Consider the following 14,892-nt stretch of genomic DNA (forward strand, 5'->3'; position numbering starts at 1 on the left):
GTCTCTCTCTCAGTCTCCCTCTCTCTCTTTCTCTCTGAGACTCTATCTCTTTCCACCTCTTTCATTCTCTCTCTCCAACTCTCTCTCTCCCTCCCTCCCTCAGTCTCTCTCTCTGTCTCTCTTTGTCTTTCTCTCTCTCTCGCTCTCTCTCTCCCTCTATGTCCCTCTTTGGATGGTGATTTGTGAGGTCAACTTTTCACAGTATTTTTTTGTAGCAACTATGACCCATATTTATCACAGTGTTGAGTCGCGCAAGGTGGCACAAGGGCAATGCAACACGAAAGCCAGATTTATCAAGCCATGCAAGGCCACCTTGTGAGGCCCTGCATGGCTTGATAAACCTGGAGTAACACAAGGCAGTGCAAATCGCTGCCTTTTGTTACTCTGCGGCAAGGAGGCGCACCATGATTGATGTGTGGTTGTTCACACATATCCTCCCATGGATTTTGCAGCATGCCTAGATTTACCATTAGTGGTACGCCAGGGAATATTTTAAAATACTACGCCTTCTAAGGGGACAAGAAATTGAGGAGGAATATATTTATCCTCAATTTTTCCTCTTTCTATGTGTGCTACATTCTGCACTATACATAGAAAGAGGAAAATGTTTTTCAGGATTATTTTAGTGAGGTAAGGTGCCTTTTCCTGCACAAAAAACATTCTACCGACAACACAGGCACCCTTGCATCATGATGAAAAGGTGCATCCATTGGCACTAGGCAGCCAAAAGCACACCAGGAGAAGGAAAGGACAGGAATGCGATGTATGTTATTAAAAATGGCACATTCCTGCCCTTTCATGCAGCGCAGCAAGGTGGCTTGCTGTGTTGTGCTGTGCTGTGTGAAAGTATGATCAATATGCCCCTCCATTTTCATAATCTCTATTTTAATAACCTACCAACACTATATATTATGTGATGAAACAAGATGCAGAAGATTAATGATTAGAAAATAGCTCCACCCTATTAAAAGAGTCCTTGTAGAGGCAAGTCTTGTTCTGAACAGAGGAGATTCAATGACTGATGCCATCTGTGGACCAATGGTCAACCAGATCTCCAATGTCAACCAGTAGGACTTCAACAGATCCTCCGGGGCGCCGATGGCTACCAGCGGGGATGTGGACTTTGCCATCACGAGCACACGGCCCATCATCGGCTAAAAGTTCCATTCAATTATGTTTCACATATTATTCCTGAGTGCACCAAACTCATGTCCTAATGGGGAATGTACATGTTTTGTCCTTATATGCAGATAATTCCTCTATGGAAGGCTTGGTGAACATGTGCCCAATGGACTTCTTTATAAAGATGTTTCCTTCTTACAATCAGTCTGGAGGACCAATGATGCCGGGGCCAGGTGACCACCCTCCCTTTGGTAAGAGCACCTGATGGAAAAGTCAATCACTGATGGTAATGGCAGAAAGGAAGAGAAGGAGGAGTTTCATTAGTACTTGCTCCCGCTCTTTGCACATTTTCTCTCCCAACATTTTTCTCTTTGTTCTCCATACCTTCCCATTCTCTATACCATAAAATACCTCTCTCATTTTTCTCCATGCTACCGTTCTAGAATATTCCTTCTACTCATTCTCCCACATTCTTTCTTCTAGAAAAGGGCCTCCTTCTTTGCATACAATTCTATCTTCCAGGACAGGTCCTCCCCCTAATTTATTTGTTATTTATTTTCTCTATCTTCTCTCCTCCTATGTTCCCAAGTGTCTCCTCCCATTCCCCATTCTCTCGCCATTCTACAACTTTTCCTCCAGTCAGTTCTGTCCCTCACTCCCTCTTTGAGACCTACATTTCTCCTATCGCTCTCCAAGTGCCTTGTTATATGGTGTCTTCTCTCATTCTCTTTTCCATAGTTCTAACTCACCATGTGACATATGTATCAACCGAATTTTGATTTGCAAACACTGCGAATCGCAAAAAAGCAGCGTTTGCAACTCAAAATTCGGAAAACAGTATGTATGTGGCTAATCGCATCACAAATTTGAGGAATCGCAAAATTTGTGATTCCTTAACTTTGCGTAAGTATTTAAGGAATCGCAAATTGTGATTCCTTAAATGCTATGTATGAAGCACCCAAGTTGTGCGATTTCTCATTAAGAAATCGCAAATTACCACCAACTTCAAGTTGGTGGTAATTTGTGATTTCTTTCCCAAATGCACTTTTTGGCATTTGCAAAGGTGCCATGCCGCTCATGTGCGCCACATGCGCACACATGTTAATTTCAGGGGTGCATCAGGGTGTCCTTATGACACCCTTGCACCCTTGAAATTATTCTCAATTTGCGATTCTTAAATTGCGAATCACAAATTGAGAATGACTTCCCAATCATTCCTTTGGGCCTCCTGGACCATAGAAATGAATGGGAAGGTATTCCTTAATTGCGATTTCGCAATTTGCTAATCGCAATTAAGGAATATTAAGAATTCGCAAAAAAATTGTGAATTTTTAAATACATCCCATTTTGCAATAATCAAATAGCAATTTCTAATAAATCGCTATTTGAGAATCGCAAGCACAGAGGTTGATACATATGCCCCCATATGACTAAAGTCCGTCACTCTTTTAAGTCACACTTTTTAGTCACGTCCTTTTAACTGTCTCTGCTTTACCTCTTTTCGCGTTTCTTTCATATTATCTGTATCTTCATCTGTTTTACTTTCATCCCACCCTACAGACCTCATTAATGTCTCTGATACAACCTCCATAAATTAGTTATTTAAAAAGAGGAAAATATATTTAATTTGCCTTGTCCTATGGACAATGATAGGGTGAGCACCGATACACTTCCTTGAGGCAGACCTCTTTCGGTACGCAGAACTCCAGCCATGCCTCTGAAGCCGCTTTGCATCTCATCATTAGTGGTCTACAACCATAGGATGCTGCAATGACTACAATTCAGCTATCACACAGAAGGAATGTTACAGTGCATTCAATGTTAATGTTAGTACCACCAATGTAGAGTAAGTTAACACTTCACTCGACTCATGAAGAAGGAAACAAGCCCAATGACCATTCGGACCCTATCCACAATCATGCTGTTCACCATGAATCAGCAGTGATATAGGTAGAGGTGGAAACATATTAACACACTCTTTGCTTCCACATTTCAAGTCAAAGACTGAGAACAAAGTTTGTAGTATTGCAAAAATGTTTTTCTTGCAATTGTGCTCTTGCTCACCTGGAACTCTCTGGCTAAGGGTAGTATGAATGTGAACATCTCTTTGTGCTTTCTCCCTGCTCACTTTCCTATCTCTGCTACTACTTATGGTTCGCCACATCTATCTCCTCCAGGTGACTTCCATCCACCGTCCATGGACAACATCACCGCGCAGCAGCAGAGATCAAGGGACAGGTCCCAGAGAAGAGTAAGGAAGTGGAGAACATCAATAATTGGATCCAAGAGAAGGTGAGGGAAGCTATCCATAACCTCCAGGAGAAGGTGGAGGCTGGTCTGGAGGCCCTGAAGACTGTCCACCAGCTTCTCAAGGACAACTAAATTCCTAAGCCAAAGATCATTCAAATTTTGACAAATGCAGGCAAAGATTGCCCAGCAAATGTATTTATTTATTTATTTTTGACATTTTTAAAGAGCACTGTTACCCGAAGGTGTCATGGCGCTGACTGATCGCTAGTGGGCGTGGGCAGGGAAGTTAGTGTGTAAAGAGCCACGTTTTAAGGGCCTTCCTGAACTTGAGCAAGTCAGGGGTCAATCTGAGACTTGACGGCAGCTCGTTCCATGCCTTAGAGGTGCCTAGGGATAGACTTTTGCCTCCCCAGCGGACTTTTCTTATTCTGGGGACGACAGCCAGCCCCTGCTCGGCTGATCGTAGAGCTCGCACTGGCTTGTGCCACTGGAAGAAAGGGGTCAGGCATTGGGGGCCCAGGCCATGCAACGCCTTGAAAATCACGCAGAGTGACTTAAACAAGATTCTTTTCCGCACTGGTAGCCAGTGTAGCTTTACAAGGTCCTGGGAGACTGAGGCGAACTTGGGGGTGCCTGTGATCAGGCGAGCTGCTGATTTCTGCAGGATTTGAAGTTTATCTAGAAGTCCCTGCTGGGCATTCAGAAACAGAGCGTTGCAGTAGTCTAATCGGGACATCAACAGTCCGGTCACTACTGTCTTCTTATGTTCCGCCGGAAGGAATGGCAGGACTTTCCGGATAGTTTTAAGCACGTAATGGGTGGCCGAGGACAGTGCATTAATTTGTGGCCTGAAGGACAGAGCCTCATCCATCAGGACACCCAGAATTTACCTTTGCCACTGGAGAGGGGGGGGACCCCATTTCCTCTGGCCAGCAGCGAGGTGACCAAAAATTGTCTTTTGCCCCAAACAGTAGCACTTCTGTTTTTGCAGAGTTGAGCTTAAGGCAGTTTCCTGCCATCCAGTTGCCCACCTCTCGCATGCAGCATCTAAACCGATCTGCTGTGCTGTCCAGTTCTCCCTGACGCAGCAACACCACGATCTGTGTGTCGTCAGCGTAGGATGTAAGATTAAATCCGAAGGATCTGATTACTGGCGCTAGGGTGGAGACATAAACATTAAAAAGAGTCGGACTCAGGGAGGACCCCTGTGGGACTCCGCAGGGGAGTACAAACGGCTCAGATTCAAAGTCCCCCAAGGCAACGACTGCGTCCTCCCAGATAGGAAGGCTTTCAAGATGTCCAGTGCCTTTCCCTGAATCCCACTGGCCCTCAAACGGTCCACCAATAATTTATGGTGGACCGTATCGAAGGCCGCTGATAGGTCCGGCAGGATCAGGGCGGCTCTACCCCCAGCGTCCAGCACCATTCGTATGTCTTCGGCTGATTTTATCAGCGCCGATTCTGTGCTGTGTCCAGCCCTAAATCCATGTTGGGACAGGTCCAGCCTCTCTCCTGACCCTAGGAAAGTGCTAAGCTGTGTGTTCAAAATACCCTCCAGGATTTTGGCGGGGAGGGGGAGTCTGGCGATGGGACGAAAGTTGTTCAAATCGGTTACGTCTAGGTTGTTTTTTTTTAGAAGGGGCAGGATGGAGGCTTGTTTCCAGCGCAGGGGAAATTCCCCCTTGTCCAGCATGACATTGAACAGGGGGGTGAGTCCTGCAGCAATGGTTGCAGGAGCCAGTTTAGCAATCATGGCTGGGCAAGGGTCGTGAGGGGAGCCTGATTTTATTCTCATTAGCCGACTTGATACCTCCTCTTCACTGATGGGGGGGAATTTGTCTAGTGCTTCAAGTTTCCTGTTGGTCTCAAGATACATATCAGGAGTAAGGTATGCGGCGTTGGTCATGATTTCGTTGTCTAGGGGATGAAAGATTTTTTCTACCTTACTCAGAAAGAATTTGGCTAAGTCTTGGCACAGTTGACGACTTGATGGTATGTCTACTGGTTTAGGGGCTGCCAAGGAGGACATTGTGCTAAATAATTCCTTGGGAGAGTTAATTGCTTCTTTAATACGTTTAGAGAAGAACTCACATTTGGCCTGGCGGATCCTTTCCTTGTAAGCTCTCAGTTCTGCATTGAGCAGTTTTTTGTCCTCCTCCCTGTAGTTTTTCCTCCACAATGTTTCTAGTTTTTTACAGAGAGTTTTGTGGTCCCTAATTTGTTCTGAGAACCAAGGGGCAGAGGGGCTTGTGCGGGTGGAACAATGGGTAATTGGGGGTGCTAGCTACAAACAGGCGGCATCAAGCCAGCTCGTGTAATCTGTGGCTGCTTCCTCCACATTACTTGAGGGGGGCGTTGAAGAGGATGTCAGAAGGCCCGCCAGTGTTTTGCCTTCTATATTTTTCCATTTCCTGATCCTTTTAAGGGGGATTTTGGCCTGAGTAGGTCTGGAGGGGGGGGGGGGCTGAGATAATATTAAAATAGACTGCCGCATGGTCCGACCAGGGGACCGGCTGAACTGTCGTAACCTCTAGGTTGGGATGGTTAGAGAAAATACCATCCAGGGTGTGCCCTGCCGTGTGAGTCGGGCCACGGACCATTTGTATTAGTTCCACCCCCGTAACAGATCTAGAAGATCCTGAGTGTCTGGGTCTGAGTCCTTCTCTAGGTGAAAATTAAAGTCCCCTAGTAGCGTGAAGGAGTTGGCACAGATTGCTTCCTCTAATAGGCTACTCAAAGCTGAGAGAAAAGGTGCTTTAGCCCCAGGCGGCCTATAGAGTAGGCAGCCTCTAAGGGTTTGATGGTCAGATAGGGTGAAGTTGAAGGCCAGTGCTTCGTCTAGATCGATTACACCAGGCTTCACTATCCCTCTGAGTGACTTATGATAGATGATGGCGGAGTGAGCTAAAGAATGGTGATGGATTAAACCCAGATCAGTTGACTTGGGGTGAGAGTTTGATTTGCTCAAACGCTCCATCTATCATCCCCTTTTGTATCGCTTTGTTCGCCCTAAGTTGGCAGGGTATGCTCAGACGTGAGTCCCTTGCTCACTTTGCCACTGGATTCAAGATAGCCTGGCTTATGAGGGTTATGAACCCGAAACTGGTCCCAGGATGCTTGTGTCCTATCCAGGGAAGACATGGCTTGGCAGTTCGGGCTGGACTGTTCCCATGAGGCAAAGGGTCAGACTGATTTGCATATGGCCATGTCTGAACTGGGGTGGTGGAGTGAGCAAAAGAACGGTGATGGATTAAACCCAGATCAGTTGACTGGGGTGAGTGTTTGATTTGCTCAAACGCTCCGTCCATCATCCCCTTTTGTATCGCTTTATTCGCCCTAAGTTGGCAGGCTATGCTCAGACGTGAGTCTCTTGCTCACTTTGCCACTGGATTCAAGATAGCCTGGCTGATGAGGGTTATGAACCCGAAACCGGTCCCAGGATGCTTGTGTCCAGTCCAGGGAAGACATGTCTTGGCAGTTTGGGCTGGACTGTTCCCATGAGGCACAGGGTCAGACTGATTTGCATATGGCCATGTCCGAACTGGGGTGACGGAGTGAGCTAAAGAATGGTGATGGATTAAACCCAGATCAGTTGACTGGGGGTGAGTGTTTGATTTGCTCAAACGCTCCGTCCATCATCCCCTTCTGTATCGCTCTGAAAGCATTCCATCCACCGCCACCCACAAAGAGCTGCCGTCCATAATGAATCTCATCAATTCTAGTGAGAATAATTTATGTAGTGAAGTATTCTCTCATATCCAGAGGCACGCTTTGTTTATGACTGCTCAACACTGCGTGGCTTCGGTGGGTCATACACACATATTCAGGATGTTTCGGAGTGGCCTTCCATTTCAAGTAATCCTCATTTCAGAGCTCATGTTATCTGAATGTGATAAGAAGGTTCACCCCCTCTAACCTCCACCTCATGTTAGAGGCACTCTCAAGGTGACCCTTTGCAGAGGAGACCACCCTTACACACATTGGGGCATATTATCAAGGACTGGTGTTAAAATTATTGCCATTTTATCAGCAGGAAACTGCTGATAAAACGGCAATATTGCTCTTGATAATATGCCCTTCTTAATTCCCATAGAAGCCCATGTTCTGGTGTTAACATGGGCTTCTATGGGAATTAACAAGGGCGTACTATCCAGCCCATTATTGCTGTTTTATCGGCAGTTTCCTGCCGATAAAACGGCGATAAATTCAACACTGGTCCTTGATAATATGCCCCATTTTTTCCAAAAGGACCTTTAGTCTAGTCAAACCCATGCTCATGTGATCATTGGAGAGTGTCCCACAAGTTGCAGTGGTATCTCACCAATTGCTTCTCCTGCAGCAGGCACTTAACATCTCCATCCAGACATTCACAAGATGCCCTGGCCTATCCCACCTTGGGCCATCTGGTCTCTCTGGCTAACCCTCATCAGCATTGCTTCTGTGTCCCACCAACTAACACCTGAAACAACTTTTCTTATTGCTCATGTCAGCTATTTTGCATGATGTTTTGCTTCACTTATCTCCCTTCTCCCTCCCTCAGAAACATCACTTAGATTTACCAGCACTCCCACCTCAGTGCCCACTCTGTAACTATCATGGCTTCTTTTGATGCACATTTTTATTAGTTTAATATTACTTGCTTCAGTTTCACAACCTGAGTCCCCTTCGATACTGCACTAGATTTTCACTAAAAAAGATCCCACCAGCAGTTGTGTCTTTTGTGTAACATTTATGAATTGTTCCTGTTGGTTACTGCCTGTTTAGTGGCCACCTAGCGGAAATTATATGTCGGAAACCTAGCCTTAATAGGGCAGTCATTCTGACATTGTAGAGCTGGCAAATGATTTTTGGAGGTGGACCCATCTGATGTTCAGCAGCGTGAACCTGAGCAGGTCACAGTTCTAAAGCAAGCAGATGAACTGCGACAGGAGCAAACCAGAAACCCAGTTCATGGCAAAGTTCCCCTTACCACCCTACTCTAAATGGGTACCTTAGCCTTTCCATCTCTAAAGCAGGGAAAGTAGCTTCTCTCAAGTCATTCTAGACTTCTGTCCTCTAGATGGTGTGGGTGCAGTTAGGCTCTGATGCCGAAATTTGGAGAACAGTTCTCACCTAATTACCACCATCAAAAAACACTCTTGTCCACACTGCCAAACCAGTCAGTAGTGACACATGTTACTAGAGCTTCATATACACAAGCAAGTAATATATATAAATTGTTTCCATATTTTTTGTCATTGGATCATCCTTGTTCCCCCACATAGATGAGTTCCATTCCATCCCTAAACCTACCCATCACTAGAAATGTCGAAAAATCACATACACACGTAGAATAATCCAATTAAAAGCAAATGCTGCATTAAAAAGCAGTTCCTGTGCCTTCTTTTCTGACCCATAAAGCCTGGACACTCAACACAGTTTAATGTTCTGTGACTCAAATCAAATCAAATTCCTTTATTCGATTTTTAGGAATACAAAAACCATAAAAGTTCATTCTTAAAAAGAAAAAAATTTTGTTAAAATATAACAACAATTTCATTTTTGAATATATTAAATTAATTTAAAAACAAAATTAATATTTACGGATTATTAAGCATACCAGCCCAAAAGTGCAAAAGTGGAAACTCAAAATAAAGAGGCATAAAGAATTTATTAAAATACAAAAGAATGGAAAAGCAATGGAAAATACATTACCCAGTAATTACTTCAGCGGTCCTGTTCTAGGTTTGGTCTGTGTTTTATACAGAATTTTAAGAACCTGGCCATATTCTTTGCAAAACACTCAGATTCCAGATATTAAATCGCCAGGAGAGCGGGGCGACATTGTTGCGAACCCAAATCTTTTAATATTGGTGTCACCCACTGCTTCCTTGGTTTGTGATTAAATCTACAAAAACAAGACCACATGCAGCGTAGACTGTGTGGATGCTTCGTCACAAGGGCAGGATGATAACAAGTGTGACCAATCATTAGCTTTGCGAAAAGTAACCAGGCGATGGAATGTGTTCATTCTAAATCGAGTGAGCACAAACCTATCGTATCCACTCAGATTAAAAGTCAGGTAGGGCTGTATGGTCAGGGTGGTTTGTCAGGGATCACTCCCTGCCATCCGCGGGAGCACTTAGCTTTATTTTTATTTTAACCCTGTATCTTCACCTTGCAGCGCTTGATCGCGCTTTTTAACTCACTTTTTGCTCACCTGCCTCAGGGACCTTGCCCTCGTCCCTCCCTCCCGCGCAGCCGAGCTTGACGCTGTCGCGGCATCACTTTCACTCGCCTGCCGCCTTCAGCGGACGCTCCCCCGGCCACGCCCACTTCTTGGCCACGCCCCCCTGGGCCGTTACTTAGGAGCTGACTACGAGCTCATTCTTAACAGGATCACTCCCTGCCATCCGCGGGAGCACTTAGTTTTATTTTATTTTAACCCTGTATCTTCACCTTGCAGCGCTTGATCGCGCTTTTTAACTCACTTTTTGCTCACCTGCCTCAGGGACCTTGCCCTCGCCCCTCCCTCCCGCGCAGCCGAGCTTGACGCTGTCGCGGCATCACTTTCACCTGCCTGCCGCCTTCAGCGGACGCTCCCCCGCCACGCCCATTTCCTGGCCACGCCCCCCTGGGCCGTTACTTAGGAGCTGACTACGAGCTCATTCTTAACAGGATCACTCCCTGCCATCCGCGGGAGCACTTAGCTTTATTTTTATTTTAACCCTGTATCTTCACCTTGCAGCGCTTGATCGCGCTTTTTAACTCACTTTTTGCTCACCTGCCTCAGGGACCTTGCCCTCGTCCCTCCCTCCCGCGCAGCCGAGCTTGACGCTGTCGCGGCATCACTTTCACTCGCCTGCCGCCTTCAGCGGACGCTCCCCGGCCACGCCCACTTCTTGGCCACGCCCCCCTGGGCCGTTACTTAGGAGCTGACTACGAGCTCATTCTTAACAGGATCACTCCCTGCCATCCGCGGGAGCACTTAGTTTTATTTTATTTTAACCCTGTATCTTCACCTTGCAGCGCTTGATCGCGCTTTTTAACTCACTTTTTGCTCACCTGCCTCAGGGACCTTGCCCTCGCCCCTCCCTCCCGCGCAGCCGAGCTTGACGCTGTCGCGGCATCACTTTCACCTGCCTGCCGCCTTCAGCGGACGCTCCCCCGCCACGCCCATTTCCTGGCCACGCCCCCCTGGGCCGTTACTTAGGAGCTGACTACGAGCTCATTCTTAACAGGATCACTCCCTGCCATCCGCGGGAGCACTTAGCTTTATTTTTATTTTAACCCTGTATCTTCACCTTGCAGCGCTTGATCGCGCTTTTTAACTCACTTTTTGCTCACCTGCCTCAGGGACCTTGCCCTCGTCCCTCCCTCCCGCGCAGCCGAGCTTGACGCTGTCGCGGCATCACTTTCACTCGCCTGCCGCCTTCAGCGGACGCTCCCCCGGCCACGCCCACTTCTTGGCCACGCCTCCTTGCCTTACTACTAATCATGTGCCTCTACCGTTCGCGCAGCGGACGGGCGCAGCGGGCGCGCCGTTTGCCCGCCGAAGGCGCGCCTAAGGCAAGCCCGTCTGCGCCCGTCCGCGACGGGCCGGGACCAGGGGCCATAGACTCTGCCCTTCCTCTGATGTACTCTTCTGCCCAACTCTCTTCTCTCTCTACTTCTACCCTGCTCTCTCCTTCCACAGTCAAACACTTATCCTCGCACGGCATTTACGTCCCCCCCCTTACTGGCCCAGTTTTGCCCACCCCCCCCTTCCTTAACTTCCTCCACGCCTCCCCTCACTCGTGCTACCCCTGGTTTCCCCGCTGCCTCTGCTTTTCTTCTCAATACTCGCTCTGCTGTAAAAAAACAAACTGCTCTCTTTAACCTTTTGGACACTGACTCCCCGGATTTCCTTTTCCTCACTGAGACCTGGTTCTCTTCGGATTCACTCCCTGACCTTTTGGCCATTCTCCCTGGCACCCATTATGCTCTCCGTGCTGACCGCCCTGATGGAAAAACCGGAGGTGGAGTGGCTATGATAGTCCGCCGCTCTTTGCAATTCCAGCTCCTGCCGCATCCTAGCATTTCTGGTGTTGATTTTTTGGTGGCCCGCTCGCTTAACCTCCCGGTTCCCCTCACGGTGATCCTTCTGTACCGCCCCCCTCAAAACATGCCATCATTTGTGTCCACCCTGCAGGATCTCCTGGCCACTCTGGCTGTAAATAACTCCTCGTTACTCCTGCTCGGGGATTTCAATTTCTGGCCGGGTGATCCGAGGGAGGATTCCTCTTCTAAAGACTTCTCTGCCACCCTTCGTTGTCTTAATTTTCTGCCACACGTCTCGGTTCCCACCCACACCCATGGCCACATCCTGGACCAGATCTGGTCTTTACGTTGCAATTCCTCGGTCAATTCGATCTCTCCTTGTGTTTGGTCAGATCATTTTTTGATCTCTTTTTCTATCTACCTAGGTCAATCCGAGAAAGCCCCCCTGCCCAAAAACATCTGGGCTCGGAGTTGGAATAAGACCGATCTTAATGATCTTTCTTCCTCTCTGTCCTCATCGGCTCCCACCCTGACTGGCCTCTCTGTGGAGAACCAGGCCGATGCCATTAACATCTGGCTTTCTTCGGCTTGCGACCGGGCCGCTCCACTCAAAAAGATCAGATCAGCCCGCCCTCACGATGCTCACAAGTGGTTTTCCAACGACCTCAGATCCCTGAAATTAGAGCTCAGGCGCTCTGAGCGTCGTTGGCGCCGTAACTATTGTCCCACCCTCCGCCTCAATTACAAGGCTCTTCTAAATAACTATAAACTGGCCATCTTAGCGGCCAAATCTAAATATTTCACGGAGCGCGTAGCCCTCTCGGCCAATAAATCTCGTGAGATTTTTTCACTGGTGCGTAGTCTCGCCACCTCCGACCGTGCTAGCCTTTCCCCTGCCCCTTCTCAATCTTTCTGTCATTCTCTGAATGATTATTTTATCAATAAAATAATCACCATCAAGGCTAACATTCCGATTGTGCCCCAACCTAACTTGTCGGATCACTCCCTCTCTTCTTCCTCTGTTTTGGATCATTTTAAACCCATTTCACCTGAGCTCTTCCGCGACCTTCTTGTTAAGGTCAAGTCCGGCTCTCCGGCCGATTGTGCACCTGCACGGATCCTCAGAACCCTATACACTAGCTGTCCTACCTCTCCTTTAACTTTTCTCAATTCTTGCTTGGCTCTGGGTTCTGTCCCCTCTTCCTTTAAAACTGCCATTGTGCTTCCTATCCTGAAGAAAGCTGGCCTGGACCCCTCCCTTCCATCGAACTTCAGGCCGATCTCCCTTCTTCCCTATCTTGGGAAGATTCTTGAGAGCCACGTGACATCCTGCCTCTCCAATTACATCGAGGAGAACAACATCCTGGCCTCTCACCAGGCTGGCTTTCGACCTGGCCACTCTACCGAGAGTGTGATCCTTGCGGTCCTGGATGAACTGAAAGGGAAGGCCGACAGTAATCTCCCCCAGGCCTTAGTCCTCTTGGATCTGTCCGCTGCATTTGATGCGGTCGACCACGCCATTCTTCTCGACCGTGTCAGCGCAGCGGGCATCCAGGGCACTGCCCTCTCCTGGATCGCGTCCTTTCTTCAGGGCAGATCACAGGCAGTTCACCTCTCTGATTTCTCTGCACCCCCCCTCCCGGTCACCTGCGGAGTACCCCAAGGCTCTTCTCTTTCCCCCCTTCTTTTCAATCTTTATATCCGCCCCCTCATTTCTTCCCTTCTCGAGCTGGGGGTCTCGGTGTACAACTACGCAGACGACCTCCAGCTCGACTTTGATCTATCTTCTCCTACTCACTCTCTCCCCAAGCTTAGCTCTACTCTTGTCTTCATATCCCAATGGATGAGCTTCAATCATTTGAAGCTCAACCCTGACAAGACAGAGCTTGTTCTCACTGGTGGTCCCTCTAACCCCTGGTCCTCCGCTCACTGGCCCCTTTCCTTCGGTCCACCCCCCTCCCCAGTTTCTTCTGTCCGGACCTTGGGCATCAAGATCAGTAATGATCTTTCTATGCATGCGCACATCAGTTCCGTTGTCTCCTCCTGTTTTCTTTCCCTCCGTCTCATTCGCAAAATTTCCCGGTTTTTTTCTGTTGATGCCCTCAAAGCCATCATTTCTGCCCTTATCACATCCCGCCTGGATTATGGAAATGGCCTGTACGTAGGCATTCCGGCCTACGAAACTCGCCGGCTCCAGGCCATCCAGAACCAGGCGGCCCGTCTTGTTTTCCGTCTTCCTAAGTTTTCCCACATCACCCCTGCCCTCAAATCCCTTCACTGGCTCCCCGTCCACTTCAGGTCCCAGTTCAAACTTGCCTGTCTGGCTTTTCGGGCGCATGCCCGCTCTGCTCCTCTCTTTATCAATTCCTTAATCTCTTCTCATGCCCCTTGCCATTCTCTTCGCTTGTCTTCTCTCTCTCTTCTTCACGTTCTCGCTTCCGCAAATCCCGCACCGGAGGCACTCGCTTCTCGGTGCGGGCTCCCCAGATCTGGAACACTCTCCCTCTCTCCATTCGTTCCATTCCTATCTTCTCACACTTTCGTAAAGCTCTCAAAACTTTCTTCTTTCTTCAGGCTTTCCCTGGCTAATTCCCCCGGCCCCCTTGGCAGATATGGTTGTGTTCCTTAGCGCCAGGAAGCCGCTTGGCCGCAGTGCGCTCTAGAAGCTTCTTTTTCATTTCATTTCATTTCATTTCATTTCATTTACTAGTAGGATATGTTGGACTGAGCTTTTAGATGACTCCGTGGTCAGTCGCAGTTCTTCCAAGTGTAGCAAACATAATTTCTTGAGATTTTTCCTAGAGATCTCTATTATCGATAGAGGTTTATGGTAATATCTTATCAAACCTAGGTCGGACAGAAAGTTTTTAACATACAAGAGCCAGCCTATCTTATCTGAATCTGTGACTCATTGCTCTGCGTACAGTGCTCATGTATACATGATTCCCTATATATTCCAAATCATGCCTCTTATAAAAGCGGTACAACATGCAAGATCACAGACACTTGAGGGAGAACATACTTGTCCACATTACAGTGCACTATGTATAAGTCACTCAAATCTCATCACCGCCCTACAATATGGCCTCTGGAGCATGTCAGTGTGAGTAGAAACCCAAGCAGAATCTGGGGAGCATGCTAGAGTTAAAGGTCCTGCTGCCGCAAGTGTTGAAAACACGCTCCCTTCCATAGACGTGAGTCCGCCCATTTAGTCTCCACTCCTTACTTCTGGTCTCCGACAAAATGTGTTCACAGTCTCCTATAGAGAATACTTAAATGTGATACAGTCCATCAACACCCCATCCATGTTGCCGCTAAACAGGCGTTGTGTGGCAAATTATTCACATTTATTAATATCACACCTACAGGTGTAATTGACGATCTCCTGAGGCGGAAGCCGGGAGCCACGATCATTTAAAAAAAAAATTGTATTGTTTATTGTACTTGCTTTTAAACTCGTCGGAATTCTCATTTGAGCCCTGGTACTTCCACCCTGATCAC

General features: G+C 47.7%; 1 pseudogene; it reads left to right on the forward strand.

Annotated features, from left to right (window-relative positions):
- The window catches only part of LOC144769749 (uncharacterized), a 99,843-nt pseudogene that overhangs the window by 25,767 nt on the left and 59,184 nt on the right, over positions 1–14,892 (forward strand).

The sequence above is a fragment of the Lissotriton helveticus genome, chromosome 7, assembly GCF_964261635.1.
Source record: "Lissotriton helveticus chromosome 7, aLisHel1.1, whole genome shotgun sequence".
Lineage (NCBI taxonomy): Eukaryota > Metazoa > Chordata > Amphibia > Caudata > Salamandridae > Lissotriton > Lissotriton helveticus.